Here is a 21,453-nt window from a genome sequence, read left to right as displayed (position 1 = left end):
GTGCTGACCTGTAAATACTTCTCCACATGGCTGCTCTGGCAGAGCCAAGTATGTTACAGGTGTTTAGGCATTTCCCACAAAAATTCTAGCTACACCTGGAAGGAGGAACTTAACAGATCATAGTAGGTAATAACTCAGTTGTTAGTCACTGGAAATGTGGCAGGCCTCAAAGACATGTTTTTGTCACATTATTCTGCCTTTGCAGAAAGTCTCTGCTAAAAGTTACTTCTAAGTGCCATTAACACCAGCACTGGAAGTTTCATCTTTTCCTCTGAAGGGCTCCTTTACCAGTGGATTGCATCAGAGTCAGCCTTGAAAACAGGGAAACTCGGCAGCTCTGCCTTCTCACTGCTTTTGTAGAAGTCTAGCTCTTAAAACTGAGTGGTGCAGACTATGTTTACACGCAGGATAGGATCTCTTGTAAGCAGTTGGTGCTGTTCTTGCACCTGGGTTGTGTTTGCCTCCACTTGCCACAAGCCATGCTGGCCCTCCACTGCTGCCCCCAGCCCCTCTTGCAAACCCATGCAAAGGCTGGGCATGCTTCATGTACACAAAAATAACTCGTTCTGGGTAAAAAAAAAACCACAATACCCAAGCTAACTTTAGGCAGATTGCTTTTTCACCCTGACCAAGTATTTTGCTGCTTTAGATACAATGACTGCCCACATTCAAACATAATTGCTCATGATGCTTTGAGGTTCTAGTGCAAAATCTCACACCTGGGTGAGGTTCAGCTTTCTCACCAAGCTGGCATGACTGAGCTTGCCTTGCTGAACTCATCAGAAATGATATCTCTTGCTGCAACTCTCTTAAATTTGTTCAAAACATCTCTTCATTGACTGAACGTATTTGTTTTAAAACTATATATTTTAGATTTTATATAATAAATAATACCATACCCTTATAAAATCTCACGGTGTTCTGTTAATGGTTAGACTATTCAGATGTGATATAGCACATTCAAAAAGAAAATAAGCTTGTGGGAACCACCTAAGCATTTGTCCAGGTCTAGTAAGTGTGAGATGATAGTTTCACTTGCATACACATGCCTGAGGTACATGGGAGTTTGACAGTCTTGACTAAACATGTTCACATGAAGAACAAGCAAAGAAAAAGAGAAAACCCTTATAGTATCGTGCTTCTTGTTTGTTTGTTTATGTGGGGTTTTTTTGTTTTTTGTTTTACCTAATCAAAGTCATAAGAATATATGCACAGGCTAATGAGGGTACAGACCCTTGAATTTCCCTTCTGTAGACAAGACAAGTCTAACCTGAACTTTGTTTTCCTTACAGTCTACTTACCTGCTTACAGACTGGAAACTACTTAAACTAAATTGGTTGGACTGCTGAATAATGCACAAACCACTGTGTTGGCCTAACTCTGCAGTGCCCTGTTAGGCAACAGAGGGCATTAATAGAGGTGAAAATGCAGTTGCTACCACGAAGCCATTGGTTTTATACCACTGAAAATAGCACAGGTGATGAAGAAAACTGGTCCTCCCCATCCCATCTATGAAAACGCTTCAGGGGTCTACATTATCAAACACAGGGGAGAAGTGCTGAGAGCTTTTTGAACTCTACCACCCACACTAAGCCACCTTCTTTTTCTTCTGTTTAGAGGAGGGGGGCAAGAATTTTGGTATGGAGGTGTTCACCTCTCCTTGCTGGCATGTGCTGGGATTCTCCTGCAGTCTCTTTCAAGCCTGTGAACATCACTCCTGAAATGGGGAGAGGTACTTGCTACCAGGTGATCTGAGGCACTCCTGTCTGCCCTGGGGCTGAGATTCCATTAGGCAAACACTCCCTGCTCATTACTAAGGAAAGGAGGCAGAACAAACATGAAAAAGGCCTTCACTACTCCTCCTCTACCTTCCATTCTTACCTTGCTATTTTTTCCCTTAGCAACTTTCCGTCTTGTTTTTTTGCAACTTTCCTCCTTGTTTTCATATCTCAGTTTTTGTGACTCATACCCCTAGCTTATGCTGAGATATTTTTCAAAGGAGTATTTATTTCTTCTCCACTACTGAAAAGTATTTTTTTGAAGCTGGATTTTCAATGGAGCTTTATGTTACTTTAGTACAACTTTTCTTGCCTCCTAATTATTTTCATATTTCCATATTCTTTGATTCATCTATTTTATTTTGTTTCTTGTCCATCTTGTTACCTCACTTTCTCTAGTCATTCATTCCTTTTGTCTTTCTGAATGTCTTCCCCACCTGTTCATTCAGCTCTCCTCTCATATTCCCCTTTTATCCTTATCCCTCCTCTAATTTCTCTGTAGTTATTTCTTTCATAATTTTCAAGCAGTGTCCTGTATGGCTTGCTCAGCCTTTTAGTCCCTGGGGATGGGAAGGGAGAGGACTGGGAGGAGAGAAAATGAGGAGTTTGATTTGAGCACACTGTTGTCCTACAGGAAAAAGAAATGCTATCTTTGCAAAGTCCGTAAACACAGTTTGACTGACTCACTGTACGCCATACTGAGCAGCAACCTCCTTTCCTAGGATAATGAGAGCCTCGGAGGGATGGTGGTTCCCTGAAGTATGAAAACATGAAAGAGGACTTCCCCAAAGCCATTGGGTGGAGCACAAAGGATGTGGAAAGACTGGAGGGCTGGAGAGTAAAGATGATGATAGATAAAGGTGAGGAATTCAAGTACCATGAATATCAACAATTGAATAAGGTGGCACTATAAATGTTTTGGCTTCCATTGACCATCAGCTGGTGAGGCTGAGGGAGTTTTGTGTCTGTGAGTCTGAATAAGTCCAATGCTGTGAATTCTGTCATGAATTCCTATATCAGTATACAATAGCCAAGCAAAAGAGGTGTATATTACAAATTCAGTTCATATAAGTTTAACTGGGAAAAAAAGGACATTTTTGTTTTTAAATGTCTGAGATATAAACTTCTTTACTGCAGGTACAGGCTTAGTTATTACAGATGCATAAACAATCCTGTATCAAAATCCTTAGGAATACTGATGAGTCATTTCAGGGATCTCTACCAGTGTGTTTGAACATCACCAGTTATGTCAATAATATCTGATTTCTGCATTAATCCTTTTTTCTTCCTTTTCTTCCTTCCTGCATCCTGATTAGTACATTTTCATTGTAGCTCCCTGTAACAGAAAAATATAAAAAAATGTCTTCCCCCTTAAAAACTTTTCCCTAATTTTTTATGTGAAAGAGACATGTGACATGATTGTGTTCTTCTGCAACCATCTTCATGTTTTTACATAGTTTTCTAAAAAGTGAAGACAAAGTCTTAAAACAAGAACATCTAATTTGCATTTATTTTACAAAGATTTGAATTTCTATTAAAAGCTCCAAGAAATGTCAGACCCATAAGGAGGACTGTCATCACCTTATCTCTGATACTGAAAACCAGCAAAACAGTGGTTTATGATATCACCTGAAATCTGAAGGATCGACCCTTTTTTCTAATGCTCCGTTTAATTCTTCATGCAAAAGTTCTACAACAAGTTTCAAGGTGGAAAATCCAAAAAAGCTTGTCCTGTAATGGACGGTTCATGCTGTCCATACAGTCGTGCACTCTCACAATGCAGGTCTGCTGGATTTGTGTCAGTCAATTAGGAGAGTTATGAACTGACAGTATTATCAATAGTATATGATATTCTAATATAATCTGAACACAGGTCTGCCTAATTTTCTCATAATTAACTAAAGCTCTTTTATTCTTTGGTAGCCAACAATGCAACAATGTAAAGATAAAAGCTTTTCAACATCCTTTGCTTGTAGCAATGCAATGAAAAAGGAAATTAAAACAGTTTAATTTTATTTTTTTTAATAAGATGTTCATTCTTTTGATTATCAGAGAAAAGTAGAGATCAAATGAAAGACAAAAAAAGATACATAAACCAAGCTGATTACAAGAAAGGGTATAAATTAATTAGACTGAAATGTGTTTTGGTTTTGCAGCCATCTTTCTCTATAATCTCAATAAACATCTAAAATAATAAATGTTAAACGTGTGCCGAAACTAACCCGCATGTATCAACTTGTCTATGCTTACAAATGGAATAATTTAAACAGACCATGGCGAGGGAATTAGAGAAATAAAGGAACAACCACGCCTATCCTTGTAAAGCATGTAGAACTGAATAGCATGAAAGAGCGTGAGTGAGTGAAAGAAAATTGTATGTGCGTGTCTATAAGCTACTTAAGGTGATGATATTAAATTAATGTATCACTAATGCAGGGTGGATGAGGTGGACCTGGTCAGCTTCCTCTTTCCATAACAAAATAAGATCTGATCAACACATTAATTAAACAAGCGTTTCATCTGTTAATTACTCTGTTATTGTCAGAGTTTTAACAATTCTTGTGAATGCAAGCCACAATGCTGAGATTTTACAGGACAGATCCTTATGACATTAAACTGACATAACTGCAAGATTTTAATATGGGATGGAGTCAGCATGAAGAAATAAGTGACTACTTCTGGAATTATAAATTTATCCAAGATGTACTCCACATAATGTAGAAGTCACAATGGGTCTTTTGTGGTTTCTGTAGCCACCAAACCAGATTATCATAACAAAATTCTATAGAACATGAAAATTATCACAGTAGGAAGAGTATCTCTTCATGAATGCCAAAGCATCAAGTAGAGACTGAGATATCTAATTCCATGTTCAAAGTTTTGCCCTAGTAATGCAAGGCAATGTTTTTTTTTTTTTTTTTTTTTTTTTTTTTTTTTTTTAAGTTGGACACATAATTGGAGGTTCTTTTTGAACATTATGAAGCAGATAGGAAAAAATGACCAAATGTAAGTCATCTGGAAGTCATAGTCAATGTGAAACGTGAAGTTATCAATAATTATATACTTGTTATGCAATTTGAAAACAGATTTTCAAATACAAAAATTCTATCTATATGCTAGCACATATAGTAAGACTTAGGAGCGCTCCAACATCAGAGAACCCCTATCATGTCCTGTGGAAAAAAAAAAGAAATCATCCCATGTTCCCACCATCTCTCCATCTCTGTGTCCTGATTTCCACTGGATGAGAACTTGTGCATGTGGAAAGCCCTTTGTATGACAGTAGGTCGCAATAGATTTCTCAGGACAAGAACAGGGTCAAGACTGCAGGAAGCACTGGGGACACCCAAGCTCACTATTTAAACCATAGAACCACAGAATGACATCATTAAAGATCCTCTAGTTCTAAGCCTCCTGCCATGGAAAGGGACACCTTCACTAGACCTGGTTGCTCAGAGCCCCATCCAGCCTGACCTTGAACACTTCCAGGGATGGAGCCATTCACAACTTCTCTGGACAACTGTTAAGTGCCTCAGCACCTGCACAGTAAAGAATTTTTTCCTAAAATCTAATCTAAACCTATTCTCTTTCAGATGGAAGCAATTTTCCCTTATCCTGTCACTATGTGCCCTTGTAAAAAGTCTCTCTCCATCTTTCTTGTAGCCTCCCTTCAGGCATTGAAAGGATGCAATTAGGTCACCCCAAAGCCTTCTCTTTTTCAAGCTGAATATCCCAGAGAATGTATAGTTATCTAATACTAAAATTATGCCAAGCATAAGAATGTGTCTTTCTTCAATTGTCATTAGACATTTCAGTGGGAGTCAATGTCTTGGGTTAGGGTTAATACACAGAATGTATACTAAGAATTCATATAGTATACAGAATGTAACAGTTAATCTTCACTGGAAATTACGAGAACTTGAACATGCTTCCTGAGCTTTTGTCTTTTCCCACATTTGTGTCAACTCCTCTACCAATAGGCTCAGTAATTTGTGCTTGAATAATACTTTAAGGCTTAGGAAGTAATTATTAAAGGTTTCTGGTCTTGGTTTAAGGTCTTCAGCAGCATGAGTCTCCAACTCTTTTGCCCTTTTTTTTAGCATGTTGAGCTTTTATAATCTCTCACCATACATAGTATCTAACAATTTTCAAATCCTAAGTGCAGCTTTTTAGATGTTGCTTTAAAATTCTTTACCATTAGTATTAGGTGCTTTTTTCTAGTAGTGTTCTTACCAGAATTGGATAATGTAAACTCTCTGTCTTTTTCTCCCAGTCTCCATATCCTATCTGAGGGTCCTACTAACTCTGCTTTGTGGACTGCTAGCATCAGAAACTTGTGTTGAATTGTTGCTCCTGTATAATTTCTCTACTACAAAATGAAAAAGGCCAAGGTACGCCACACTTTGTCACTGTTTTTATTGGTAAGACCTGCCTTCAGCAATCCCATGTCCCTGAGACCAGAGGGAAAGTCTGGAGCCAGGAAGGCTTGCCTTCAATGGAGGAGGATCAGGTCAAGGAATATTTAAACACACTGAACATAAAAAGATCCATGGCACCAAGTGCTGAGGGAGCTGGCTGATGACATTCCAAAGCCACTCTTGATAATCTTTGAAAGGTTGTGGGTATTGCGGGAGGTTCCCAAGGCTTGGAAGAAAACAAATGTTATTCCTATCTTCAAGAAGGTCAAGCAGGAGGATTACAGGCTGGTAAGGCTCACCTCAATCCCATGGAAGGTGATTGACCATGTAATCCTGGAAGCCATACCCAAACATATTAATGATAAGAATGTGACTGGAAGGAGTCAGCATGGATTTATGAGAGACATCCTGTCTGACCTACCTGATGAAGTGACTACCCTAGTGGACAGGGAAAAAAAAACAGTGAAATATTTTTTGCTTTAACTTTAGCAAGGTTTTTGACACTGTTTGCCATAACATCCTTAGATGAAACACTGAAGTATGGACTAGATAAGTAGACAGTGAGGTAGATTGAAAACTGGCCCAACTTCTGGGCTCAAAGGGATGCAATCAGGTGCCAAAGCCAGCTGAAGGCCAGGCAGTACTGGAGTACCTCAGGCTGGCACTGAGGGATCTGGTACTGCTAAACATCTTCATTAGTGACCTGGACAGTGGGACAAAGTCATAGGTAAGACAGAGTGTGGGTCCTCTGAAAATTTACAGATGATCCAAAACAGATGAGGAGCTGATACAAAAGAGAGTCCTGTCACCATCCAGATGGAATGCGGCCAGGGGCAGAGAGTCCAGCAAAGGGCTACAAAAGTGATTAATATCTGGGAGCATCTGACTCTGACATGCACTCAGAGGGTGGGAATTGTGGCTTCTAAGTCTGGAGGAGTCTCAAATGGGATTTTGTCAATGTACATAAACACCTGATGGTTGGAACAAAGGCAATGGGCCCAGGCTGTTCTCAGTGATACAAGGGACAATGGAACACAGGAAATTTCACGTAAGTGAAAGAAAAAGCTTTTTTACTTTGAGAGTACTCAAACACTGGCAGAGGTTGCCCAGAGAGTCGGTTGAGTCTCCTTCATTGGAAATATTCAAAATCCAGCTGGCCACAGTCCTGAGAAACCTGCTCCAGCTGGCCCTGCTCTGAATACAAGGTTTGGATAAAATGATCTCCAGAGGTATCTCCCAACCTCAGTCATTCTGTGATTTTGTGGTTCTGTAAATGACAGGATACAGGTTCAGTAATTGGCATGATATAGCATTACACTGTTAGGTGAAGCCTAACGCTGCTTTTCCTACAAATAGGCACCTTTTATTTTAATGTGATTTTTTTTTGTTATTGTCAAGATATTGTACATAAAGAAAAAAACTTGAAAAGCCTTCAGGGGTGATTTCCCTAGTCTTTATTAATTGAAAGTTGCTCTCAGATGCCACAACTAATTTTATAAAGGTATTCCATTCCTGGAAAAATTGATACAGAAATGCATGAAGCACTTAAAACCAAACATATTAGGGCCAGGAAAAAACCCCAGGACAATAATAAAAATAGAAGTAGAAGGTTAAAGAATTTTAAAGCTGGGTATAAGATACTTTCCTGTAAAGTGACAGGGAAAGTAGGAGTGATAAATTACTAAAAAGGAAAAATAAAAGTTTATGTGTTCATTTTTTAAGACTCTATTATTTTATATACTGCCTCCCCCTCCCCCAAATAACAAAGGACTTATTTGCTTGATTTTACAGTACTTAATATGGGACAATAAGCTGGGATCTCTAGACAAGTAGTGACGGAGAGTAGAGGTAAGCATCTCCCAGAGGTGAATCCCCCCCATCATCAACCATTTTTACAGAGGGACCATCTTACCCTACAGAGGAGCGAGGGAACTTAGGAGAATGTGTTCATGACCTGCAGTGAAATCAGTATCTAAACTTCACAAGAAAGACTCTTGGATAATCTTTCAAACCAACACAGACCAGAGTTAAAAGCTTCTAATATTTTCAATGAATTTCAATTTCAGGTACCTGGGAACAAAATAAATGATTCATAGATTTATGAAAGCTGTTTTGACGTAATTATTTGTCTGAGTTATGGTAGGATAAAGACTGGGTAGCAAAGAGTTTCTGGGCATGTATATCTCAAAAATAATCTCAGAAGTGTCTTGAGGCACCTCAGCAATGTAGGCAAAACTAGGTGGTGGCAAAGGGCATTTCACATGTAGGTGAGTTGGGATGGAGGAATCTGGGAGTTGAAATAGGCACTGTATATCTGCTGAGCTAGGAAGGTTTAGAGGGCTTCAGGAAACTCTAGGGAAGCAGCATAGGAGGAAACAGGAAAGGCCTGTGGGGATTATGGGGGCTGTGAGAGCTCAGCGACTTTCCAGGCTTTCCTCTCCCAGAAGAAGGGGAGAGGCCTTAGACAGGCCGTGGAGGTTTCAGAAGGCCGTAGTGTCAAAAGGGTCCAGAATCCCTTTCCCACGTTTTTCTTGAAAAAAACTCCACTTACAAGCTGATTTGATTTAATAATCACAGATAGCAGCCAACACAACCTCCCATACAGAGGTTTATTGAAGGCTTATAGGCATTATTCTACCACACTTGGTGCCATGTTGTGTCATGAGAAGGAGGAAAGGATGAAGCTGGGCTGGGGGCTCAGGGACAGAAGGGGGCTGCTGACCTTCAAATAAAGCCTGAGAGATGAGCAGAGCAAGATGCAACAACTGTTGCAAGAAGGAGCTAAAACCAGCTGCTGACCATTGATTTGAACTGGTTCTTTGGAGAACAACAGCCACCAAATTTAGTGTGGGTAGACAGGCCTGTACAGTCAGCCACTTCCTCTGGCTCTTGCAAAGAGTTCAACACTGTCCCAGAAGTTTGCCACCTTATGTACCTGCTTATTTTGCTCTATCCTAAAGCCAGCTGTGCAATAAGCTTAGGAATAAATGTAATTTGAAAGAAAATCAGTGGAGTAAGAAATATCCTACATGTATTCCAGTGTGTAGCAAAATTTTGCAGGAGATCAATATACCCTAACCACCAGTGAAGTCACCCATCCAACTGCAGGAATGTCAGTGAGGACATTGCATGATTTTCCATGTAAGCTACACAACACAATACATCTTAGTATAAATCTCTAAGAATGTACACGCAATACTCCATTTTATTGACTTTGAATACCAATGCCAGTTTTGTCTTCTGAATAATTTCTATATTTCCTTAAATAATGTTTAAGACATATACATATGGATAAAGAATTTTACATTTCAGCGCAATTCAGCTAAACAGCTTCCAGTTTCCTTGTCTTCCTGAAGGATGATTTTTAAAGGTCTTGGTTGAGGTTACAGCTGGTCTTGCAGAATGGATGGTATGTGGAAGGTATACATCCATCTTGGTTTTTTTCAGACTGTACCCTTTGTCAGACTAGTGTTGATCACATATACGGGACTAGTACCAGTTCTGGTAAACCCTGCTTTGCAGTGCTGAAGTCAACTAAAGAGTTAAGAAAACATATAGAGAAATAACCTTAAAGACTTAAACTAGTTCTAAAAGTACAGATGTTACTGGTTAGAAGTAATCTCTCTAAATATTTTAATTGCTTTTGTTCGTTACTAGCCACAGAAAACTGAGAAGGATCCAAATGTAAACAAACTTACTGGCCACAGAGAACTGAGGAGAATCCAAATGTAAACAATCTAATTGGGAATTTTTTTTTACAAACATTAGCTAATCAGATATACAACTTTTTCGTATGTTGTGGATAGCGCAGTAGCATTAGCGAGATCGCGAGATCACAGACTAAATTTTCTCTTAAAATGTTAATTTCAGAGCACAGAAAGAAACTATCCATAGCACCATTTAAAGAGGGTATTTTTTTAATATTATGGAGTTAAATTAAAAGGTAATGAAGAAAAACTCTCTGAAGCACTTTCCACTTAAACTTGTCACACTGGTACATAAGAGTTTGATCAAGAGTGTATACTTTTGAACAGAAATAAAGAAATGAAGAGAGTGTTCATCTCATCTAGTCACAATCTAATTGATACTCCAGGAAAGCCCTCATTATTTCATCCCATATTTAGTGAAACAGCATCTCTTCTGCAAACCTTCTCCACTAATTGTGGTAAAATTTCTAGATGCACAGAGAACAGTAACAGTAAGAAAGTCAAAGTACTGCCTGTATTTTAACCTGTCACATGTATTGGTACCACTGTGTCTTTTAATTGTAGTCACAGAAGTTCCATTTGATTAAAACAAATATGTCATTGGCATTTCATCAACATTCCTATTTACACTAACTGAATTTGCCTAATGACAGTAACCCACATTTACAGAAGTTCACATGAGCTTAAAGAAAAAGAAAATTAATAAGGAAGGAACATTTTGCAATATGTCAAAACTGTGAAATAAAGGATCATTCTTTTTACTCCAGTAGCACAACACTGGAAACTGAGTTTTAAATTTTTCTGTTCCCTTCTTTTCTTCTCCTTGAGATTAACAATTACCTTTTCCTCATTCACAAGAGACATTATTGCCCTTTTGCAATTCCCATTGCTGCACAGAGGTTTATAAAATGTTGTAATTCTCAAAAATCATTCATATCTGCAAATTTTATTAATCCTCAGGGAAGGGGAAAAAAAAAAGAGTAAGCCCTTGGGGTTTATGTTGTTACCAGAGAAGGCCATGTTCAAGGATACTTGGGAGACACGTCTGAGGAAACTCTTTTAAATGCAATTATTTGTGTGAGAGGAAAATGAAGAAGTAAGTTAGAGCTGCACAAATTTCTGTGTCAAGAGAAGCCAAAAAAAGCACTGGGGCTTAGTTATTTTCTTATAAAATTCCTTATTTCTTATACAGGTGAAATGCTGTAAAACAATATCCTGCAAATATGTCAATTTTCTACCTTTATCTACATATGGGAAAGCAATACTCAACAGTTAATGAAATTGAATGAAAATGTCTATACACAGCTGTTAAAAGAGACCTTTTTGGCAAATGACTGTTTAAGATTCTCAAGGTTATTTAAATGCATGCCATTCATTAGCTGAAGATTACATTTCTGTACACATTTTTAATTTTCTTTATGCTATTTGCGTATTTCCTCAAATCCTATTTCCTCTTCCCCTAGCCTAGGATATTTATATTCAGCAGAGCAAGGAAGCAGACCAGACATAGCAGTACTAGATGTAGCAGTAGAAGATGTAGTAATAGAATTACAAAACAATAAAGCCACAAAACTAGTATCAGCTGTAGTAATATTTACAAAACCTTAGTCATTCTACTTTCCCCCTTGTGTCTGTAACATTATTTTTTTTCTGACACGCACAATATATAAACACCACCAAAATACTGTTTTCTCTAGAGTATTAAAGATTTTCTTATTAATTATAAGAAAATTAATGTTTGCAAGCATACCTACAATTTGTTGAATTCATACTTCTATTTGTTAAAATAACTATTTTTCTTAATTAGATGAACCTAAATTATAAATTTGTACAGAAAAAGAAAGACATCCTTGGGCTATTCTATGTTTTCACACAGAATCCAGAAGGATTATGACTAATTTTTGTTCTGGCTTTTATTCTCATTGGCAATTCCTGAGTTTTTCCTTATACTACTGTTTTATATAAAAATACACAAAATTGTCTCAAGGGGCTCCCCTTCTAAGAAGATTCATCTTCCAGAAAAAGTTCTCATCTGATGCTGTAGGAAAGAGAGGGAGAGAAGAGAGGAACATGTCTACAGTTCCATGAAATGCACATAAACTACAGCTCTGTTTTCAACAGAAACCTGTCTAAATTATAGAGTAATGTATTAGGAACTTTGCCAAATCTTTCACCAGAAAAAATAATAGCATGCAACTTTGAACTAGTGTCCTCATTTGCCTTAACAAATTGTGTTTGATTCATTAATTGGAGTTAAACAATAGTTATTTTGGCCAGCATTCAACATCAGAGTGTCACTTTTTCCTTTTGCTGTGTTCCAGCAAGGATATTTCATTACTTTTAAAATAGTTGTCACATATATTGTGATCAGGACTATTAAAATAGATGTTTATATTTAGATTATTCATATTAAATCCTCTTAAAATATAACTACATGGTCTTAGGCTCTGCCACAGCAAAAAATTGCCTAGCAAATACCTGGGTATCTCAAAATTACTCCTGCAAAACTCAAGCGACTTTTAGAAACAGTATTCATGAGGAAGTTGCAGTACAGAACTGAGATTAAGTCTCCTGTTGTAGACTCTAGCTAACTCTCAGTATCACAGTAGAGAACGGCATTAGAGTCTATAATCAATGTTAATTCCAGAAGCATCCATTAGAAAATCTTGTTCATTTACCTGTCCTTTGTACATTAACTCCAGATTGTGACTGAGACTTCTTGGCTTTTACTAAAAAAGGTTTAGATCTTTAATAAAAAGCTCTATCTTGGGGCATGCTCTCTCTCCCTGGGGACAGAAGGAATGTTGCTTCAGTCTGTGTCACCAAAAAAAGTGACAGTGCAAAATATTATTAGATAATCTGATCCAAAGAATTAAAATATCAGGCATTCTAGAGAAAACAAAAACAAAAGCAAACCCAAAAACAAAGGGAGGGCTTTCCAAAACAAGGACGTGTGATACTTGGATCTGAGGAGAAGTTACTTTCTGATTCTAAGTCAATGATTGACAATATCTTATCCCTTGCTGCTGCCTGTCTTTGATACATTCCAGTCTTGGAGGAAAAGGAATTAAAATTTCCCTGGAGTCTATGCTGTGCATCAAAACTTGTAAAAATTCTTTCCTGGCTTACTTACAAACAAAGTGAATCCATTATCCATGGGATAAGCTGAATTCAATAAAAGACACTGCAATAAATATTTCCTGCATTTTAAAAGCAAGTATGACTCTGTAAAACTCTCATAAACTTCACAGGTATAATTTTCAAACAGTGAGGGCTTCTTGCCTACTACTTCATTTGAAAAACACATACAGGGTTTCCCTCTTTAAATAGTTACAGACTTTAAATATACAATGCCTTTTGTAAGATCATTACGCCTAAAAAAACTACACTTCTTTATCTACCTTGATAGCTTAAATAGCCTTCTAAACTTTTTAAAATACGTCTTTCTATCATTATATTAGTATTTCTTTATTTTGATCCAAATTTATATTATTTTATAAACATGGAACATCTTGCTAATACTATGCACTGTAATGCTAAAATTCCTCAGTCTTTACTGAAAGTTCTCCCTGTAACATTCCAGTAAATGCAGTTCCCTCTCTTTAAGTGCCAATTCCAGTTAAGCCTTCAATTTAAACTAAAACTTCTGGATTTAGCCTCTATATGTTTTACTTTCTATTATGCTATTTTATCCTACATTTTTAATTCCTATTCACAATGTGCAGTCCACCTGTTCCTGTCAACTTTGGCTGGATTTTTCCAGTGTTACATCATCCTCACCATGGTTTATTAAAGCTAATTTTTTAAAGCAGTGTCACAAATAATGACATTAAGCAGAACTTGTTCTAAGAGTCATCCTTGGAAAATATAACTTCTAGCCTCTATCCATCTGGAAAATTCTCTTATCATTGTAATCTTCTCTTCAGCTACCATGTTAATAATTCCATAGTCCTTATTTTAACTTCCACTTTCATTTCCTTTCCTTTGATATCAATTTCGATTCCTTTGAGTCACTGCTTAAGTGAAACATAGATTATTAAATTGAATTCATTGATCCCACCTGAAGGATATAAAAGAAAGATGCACTATAACATGACACAACCTACTTTTGCCAAAACCATATTGAATTTATCTTATTTAAACTTCATGTTCTTGGTTACTCTTCCATACAAAATCTGCATACTTTATTAAAGATAAATGAGAATTCTTTTGGATATTCCACTCTTCCTTATCAGATACATGTATCACACTTACTTGCTTCTAATGGGAAGCAATAAAGTACTGTGACAAAACTGCAGCTTCTTTTAAAACAACTCACTGGACATTATCCAGGCTGTTCAGATTTCACACAATACCTGTCTATTTTTGAATTCACCATGGATGTTATCATTTTCATTTCCTATTCCTGGATAATCTTTTCTTAGTCATTTATATAATTTCTTCAATTAAAACTGAGGCAAAGTATTAAGATGTGTGACATTCAATGTCCCCTAATCTCCATCTGATTCTCAGGATATGACGCCACTTGTGCTTTTCATATTATTTCTATAGTACTGTGGTAAGAAAGCTTATGCTTTTACACTTTTGTTTTGTTTCTTTGAAGGATCTAGCTCAGATAGATATTTTGACCTTTTGACTCTATTTTTCAGACCTACACACTGATAGACAATCTCATTTCAGTAAATTCCCTGATCACCTACTATGTCCAGTTTGAGGTGTTTAATGGTCCAGGCAGGCCCATAGTTCTTTCTTTTCTACATACTGCTGCTTAAAACTCAACCCCAGATTACTGAAATTTTCTCTTCATGTGATTCCATGGGTCATTTGCATTTTAGTCCATGAGTGCCTCTTTGTTGCTTTTATTGCCTCAAAAAGTGGAAGCTCTAACTATTACTAATCTTTGTCTACCCTGTGCTTGAGCCTATTGTGGGAGTTTTGAACCTATCTGTGCTTGCTCATTCCAAGAATACTGTCTCAAAGTACATTTCTCTCAGCTCAGTCCAAACTCTTGCATTACGATTCATGGCTTTTAAAGTAAATGTAACATGGTAGTTATGATTCTTTTCTTATTAAAGAAATTTGTCTGGTATTTTCTCCAAGAACATCTAAGCTGCTGTCATGGTATAATTAATACTGTAACTTATTAGCTATTTCTTTTTTGTCAAAACCATTTATAGGAAATCTATGTATTTCTCTCATAGTTTTAATTAAGAGTCTTCTAGCACATATAAAACTCTGTTTTGCAGATTATAAAATGTGTTAGGGAGTGCTCTTGGCTCCTTTAAAGACCACATCTTCTTTCGGTTAATTCTCTAATTTTTCTCTTACATGCTAGGAATATGACTATGGGAAGTTTCAGCTTTGACACCTGTTGTGAGTAAAAAGGAGTCATAGGATTAATAAAGATAGTACATGAAAAGAGGTATGATGAGTAACACTCAAGCAACTCCTGTATCAGCCCCTCCTATGCAATTTTATTATGCATCTTTGATGTGAGAAAAAATAAAGCTGTGCAGAACAAACACATCCGGTTTCAAAGTATTTGACAAGCTGCTGTCATTCTGTTCTTGATTTATACGTATGTAACTAGAAAAAATTGAGATGAAAGTGTGATACAGAACTAATTCAAGATTTTAAATGTACCAAATGTGTTTTATAAGACGCACAAAAGCATTTGTCTCAAAGCACTTAATGCCCTCACCTCTGCTAGATGTTTAGGAAAATACAACAGACAGACATTATGAGAGAAAAATAAAATTAACCTGCTTTATCACCCTTTTGAAGGTCCATTACATTCATAGTATCTCTCACAGAATAAAAGTAGAAAACTGATAGTATAAGAAACAAAGCATGTGTGCATTGTCTTTTCCCAGCATACTCTTCAACTCTGCCAATCAGTGTTTAGGGACTTCCAAAGTCAAGTACTCAGGAATGTGTCTCTAGTAATCACTGATGAGCAGACCTTATGCTATTTTTTCTGATCCTTTTTCTGACATATTTATGCTTCTTTCCTTTATAATAAGATAGTACTAAGGTGCACCATATGATTATTTACTATAAAAATAAACATGCCTGCTTTTACTTGTTTTTATCTTATTGCCTTGGCATTCCCGTTGAGACCTTTAAATTCTCAGCTTGCAAGAAACTGTGATTAAATATTCCCTATTATTGTCCATATGTCATTCGTTACGTTGCAATTCCCTGTCATAGTCCTTTTCCTCACCTATCTAACCTACTACCCACTGCCTTACATTGTTGATTCTGGATCTAGTTTCCTTGTAAGAAAACCACTTTTTAGTTTTTTTCTTGATAGATTCTCTGCCTCCTGTAGGTGCTTTCTGAGATGCCTGGACTAGCATGCAGAATTTTCAGTGTGTATTCCTTCATTCACACAGTGGCAGGATTCTGCTTTCAATTTTGCATCCCCCTTCTTCCTTTTCTAATAAGTTTTGATATTCCAGTTGCTTTTCAAATGCCCCTGAGTAATGACCTGAGGTTTTCCAAGAAATAAAAATTCCTTTACCATGAGGGGTTTCTGCATTGGAAAGCTGTTCATGCTTTTTCCTGCAGCTCAGGACCAAGTGTGTACACTTGCAGAAAACAATCACTTCTATTTTGGTAATCATGAAGATCAGTTGGCTAAACACTTGTTAAACACAGAAAAAAGCTGCCCTACTTTCTTACCAACAAGACATATTTTGTCTTCTACTGCTCAATTTTTTCATTAGTTCAGCTTATGACATTTCACCACCAATCACTTCCTTTTAACATCTTTTGATTTGGACAAAGTTTTTGAACTAGTTTTGAAAAAAAATAGTTTTAATATGAGCTTTTTTCTTCCTTTTGCTCTTGGTTTTGGCCTGAAGTATTATAGGGAAGGGGCTTTTGGCAAAGCCCCTTCCCTATAATACTTCCTTCACTGTCACTTGGAGGTAAAAAATTCTGGATCTTCACTTCCAAATAAACTGATATAGCAGCAACAATTTTCCTGGATTTTTATTGGGAGACACAGTTTTTCAACCAAGTGTTAAAAATGCCCATGCAGTTTAAATAAACTGTTTCAATCTAATTTAAAGATTCATTATCTGTGTTTCAAATTATTTTATTAAAACAAGAACTATTTAATAAAATGAAAATGTTTAAATTCATAAAAGTTTTTTATATAAAGATCTGGAGGTATATATACTTAAATGGCAAAGAAGGAAATTACCTAGCATTTGTTTGAAATTACTCTAATACCTGATTATTTCCCCTTTGAAAAAAGCACATGAAAATCAAGATCTGCTGTGACAACAGGTATACTCAGATCATGAAAAGTACACCTTTTGCTAGACAAATACTGGTTTTCATATAAGAATAGTAATTAGAATTAATAAGTGCAAACAAGAAAAGCTGGCTTAAGCACAGAGGGTGCATTTTATTATTCTGTAATGTAAAACTGATATAAATAAAAATTTGAATAAGCATTTAAATTAAAACAGTTTCAAAATTGGAGGATTTTATCTTAAATTTCAGAGTATGCTTGTATTTTAATATGAGAAAAACAGAAGTGCAAAAGTACGAGTCTATAGACTCCAGTGCCTTATTCAATCCAACCCTCCTGTGGGAATGAGTAATGTGGAAAGCTTCAGACCACTGATAATAATTATTCTCTAAATTAAAGATCTTCTTTAATGATTAAGAAAGCCAAATTTTCAAAGCTAATTAGTTTCTCAGTAAGTGTCATTGTTGTTTATTGTTCAGGAACTCTTAAGGTAATTAGTATGCCTGACCTAAATTAGGCACATTTTGCACATTTTGTTAACAATGCACAGTAGAAGACACCCCTGACCAAAATATATGCTGTGCCTCTCTCTTCTGAGGTGGCCTACCAAGGAAGCAAATTTCACATCCAAGGATGTGATCCAACATAAACATCTGTCTGTAGGTTCTTGGTTACTCGACCAACAAAGGTTGCACCATCCTGCTGCTCAGGGAAAAGTGGCTTCCATGTTTTCCAAACTCTTTATTGGTGCTATGTTGCTTCATGTGTAGTGAGCACAGCCAGAGAGAAAAGCACTCTGAACTATCAAAGGAAGAAGTAAGGACTGGTTTGCCATTCTATCTCAATAGCTTGCTATCTCAGCAGTAGAAAGTAGCTGATTTTACAGAAAAAGAGAAGAAATCATAAATTATTGAATTATCCCTCCTACCTATAAAAAATGTACATAATCTCTTCCAGATTCCAACTATTAGCATTTTAGAACTTTCTGAATGAAAGGTGAAACTGCTTTTAATATCCAAGATCTAATTATTAGATTATGAGAAAGCCTGCAGTCCTTCCCAGCTTGTCTTCTCTATTGTTACAAATTGTGTACCCCTCTAACACACTCCTTCTTTTTTCCAAGCTCGAGAATCCGGTCCACTTAATCTTCACAACTACAGTCTTTTCTTGTTGCTTTTCTTGGTACTGTTTTTGTTTCTACTACCCCTTTTATGAAATAGCTTAACAGAATTGCAAATATATACTTTTCAATATATGGAGGTGCCTGTGGCTACAGAGAATATAACATTAAACATTAAGAGGTTCATGTTGTTTCTTTCAAAAGAATTATGCTGGTTTATTTCCCTTTGATTGACATTAGCCACTGAGCTCAAGCTATTTGCAGAGAACCTGTTCTCAGCAAAGTAGCAGCAAGGCTAGAGCCTGCCATTCTATTCACATCCCATTAAGTCCATTACTATATTAATTTGAAATTCTAGTTATCAATTTAGCAACTTTAACTCCCCTTTGAGTGAAACATGGTAACATTTTTGTTTTACTTTGGGTAGCCAGCCTTAAATATGGCTGCCATGAATACAACAAATTCTCCATTGTTGCTGTGTTAGTACTAATCTCCTTTCACACATCCTTTATGAAAAGATGGTCACGTCCAGCGGCCAACCTCCCCTACAACACAATTTACATAATTCTTCTTTTCCCTATTTAAAACCATTTATGATCACAGAAAAACCTCTAGTTCTATTGCAATTTTAATTTAGGATCTTTTTTGGTGATAGGCTTTATCAAGCTATTGGATAAAACTCCTGCACTGAACAGGTGAAACTTAGCAATTTATGTATTGAGTCCAGTCTTACACTCTGGTTGATTTTTGAGATGAAACGGCCCTCTATGACAGTAATGCTAATTCTTCTCCGATATTTCATATGACTTCATATGCTTACCAAGCCCACCCTTTAAAAATTCCTTATATTAACTGGTCTCCAAGATAATCAAATTACAAGTAAGTTTTTTTTGTCAAAGATTTTCCCCCAAGACTATCACATGTACCAGTGATGTCAAAGTTTTAAATAAAACTGCTGGAGGATTTATTCTGCAATTATGTGATTCTGTTGTGGAAATTGGTAGAGGGTCTATGCCCAAAATAGCATGGAAATAAAGGGATGTTCCCCCCCCCACATTCTTGTTGCTTGACTAGACCTAAGAAAGCACTCGCAGGAACTTAAAACATAAATATATCCATGCACACTTATGGTCAAAAGCATGGTGTGGGAAGAAGGTTAATTCAGAGCTCCTGCTATGAGAGATTGCTCATGATCAAACCAAAGCCTTGAAATTGGTGTATAAGCTCACGGACACACAGCTCATAGGGCAGGGATTTACTACAGTTACACAATACTGCTCTTCCTATAGGCAGGACAGCCCATTGTCAAATACCTCTCTGCTGTACAAATGCTTCCTGGTGATGAGGAAGGCGTGAATGACTCTAAAAAGTGCTGTGACTAAAAGGCATTTACTCAGGTGGAATTTCCAACTGGATTTTTGAACAGCTGAGTGACTTTGATGCAACTGACGTTAAGGAAGACCCAAGATTTTCTGGGAGGAACTCATGGTAGCACAGGAGCACATGAGAGACCAGCCAAGCTGTGTCAAAGTCAATGGCCTCTCTAGCCCAGTGTGCTTTCTCCAGCTCTGGCTGTAAGCCAACAGCCAGTAAAAGGCAGCCTTGGGCTGAGGGTACCACAATCCCATCTCATTACTATTCCTATCTATGTCTTTCCTTCCAGCATTTGCCCTGTCTTCCTTAATTCCTGCTTTCTCACCCACAGCAGCAGCATCACATGCAGTGTAGGGGTCCAGTGTGTTACTGCAAGTACTGAACAGCATGTAGGGAGGAGGAAAACACGAGTGGTACGAGGCCAGGCCAGAATTTTAAGATTGTTAATTAGGGCTTTGGAATAGACAGTCTGGGTCAACCCAATCTAGGCACCTATTCTGACAGATGTGGGTTTGCCCCACACTGACACTAAGCAAAGAATTCAAAAGCTCAAAAATGAAGTTTTGACCACAAGGTAAATATTCTGAGTTATTAGGTTTGGATGGAAATTATTGCAGGTCCAGACAATTCATTCCCTTTCTATGTCCACAAGTGCTTGAATGGAGCATAATGAATTAAAATAGTTAGAAATTCGGCTCTGTGCTTCCCACCAGGCTGGAAACCTCACTAAGGCAAAGAGGAGGGTCTGATGCAGCTGCAGGGGCCTGCAGGGGACTGAGGGCTCTTATTTTGTGCTTATCTGAACACTTCAAGTGGGACAGCCACTGTGAGTTGCTTCTTAAGACAAATCATGCTTTACCCGTTCAAACAAAAAAAAGAAAAAAAAAAAGCAAAAGAAGTGATACAGCCTTTTTTTGTCTGCTCCCACTGAGTCTGCGATGTTATGAGGTGCAATGTTTAGGGTGCAGCCATCAGCAGAGCCATCCTACAACACCAACATGCCATGGAGTACTGCAGCACATAGTTGTGACTGTTATCATAGGTTATCACAGGTTACCACAGGTTACCCAGAGTGCCCCGTGCCCACAGTGCCCTGCTATGTAACCAGCTGCTCACACACCTCTGTGAATGCCCACATGACTAGAGGGGGGGACACAGCCATGCTTTGAGGCATTCCAGCATTCTCATTCCCATACAAACATGCACATCCCACTGCCCCTGCCCGATGGTTTTACCCCTCCCTACCTTCTTGCCACCTACAGTCACTACTGGTGACCTCCAGCAGAGAATGTCTCATGCTGTCAGATTCAACTGATCTCTCCTTATTAGCAAAAAATTGCAAAAAACAGGTTTAGTTTTCAGAATTTTTGCTCCTGAACTGTGAATTTCAACGTACACGAATGTAAACAAACAGTGCAATCTACTTGGTCTCCTTTTTGGCGTGCTTTGGGACTGGCTGCAATAATTGACTGGCTACAGTAGTAACTGTTTCTAAAGCAAAACGTGGATAAAGTGTAGCCGGCAATAGAAACACCATTCCTTGCTTCAGACTGAAAGGTCTTTTGAGCTCAGGCTGCTCCCATGGGAAGCCCACCTCCTGCGTGTACAGCCCGCGTCTCCGGGTTTGTCACTGTCATTTCGGCTTTTATTCACCTGAAGCCACTTAGAAACCCAGAAGCCACAGGCTAGCACGCGCGGCCTCACACAGATCAGCACAATCCTCCCGAAAAGAAGAAGAGAAGAAGCCCGTCCGAAAATCCTAAACTTTGTTTCTGAGCGCAGGGCACCATGT

Source organism: Zonotrichia leucophrys, chromosome 2, assembly GCF_028769735.1.
Source record: "Zonotrichia leucophrys gambelii isolate GWCS_2022_RI chromosome 2, RI_Zleu_2.0, whole genome shotgun sequence".
Lineage (NCBI taxonomy): Eukaryota > Metazoa > Chordata > Aves > Passeriformes > Passerellidae > Zonotrichia > Zonotrichia leucophrys.
The sequence above is the reverse complement of the archived record's forward strand: the minus strand, read 5'-3'. Positions refer to the sequence as shown.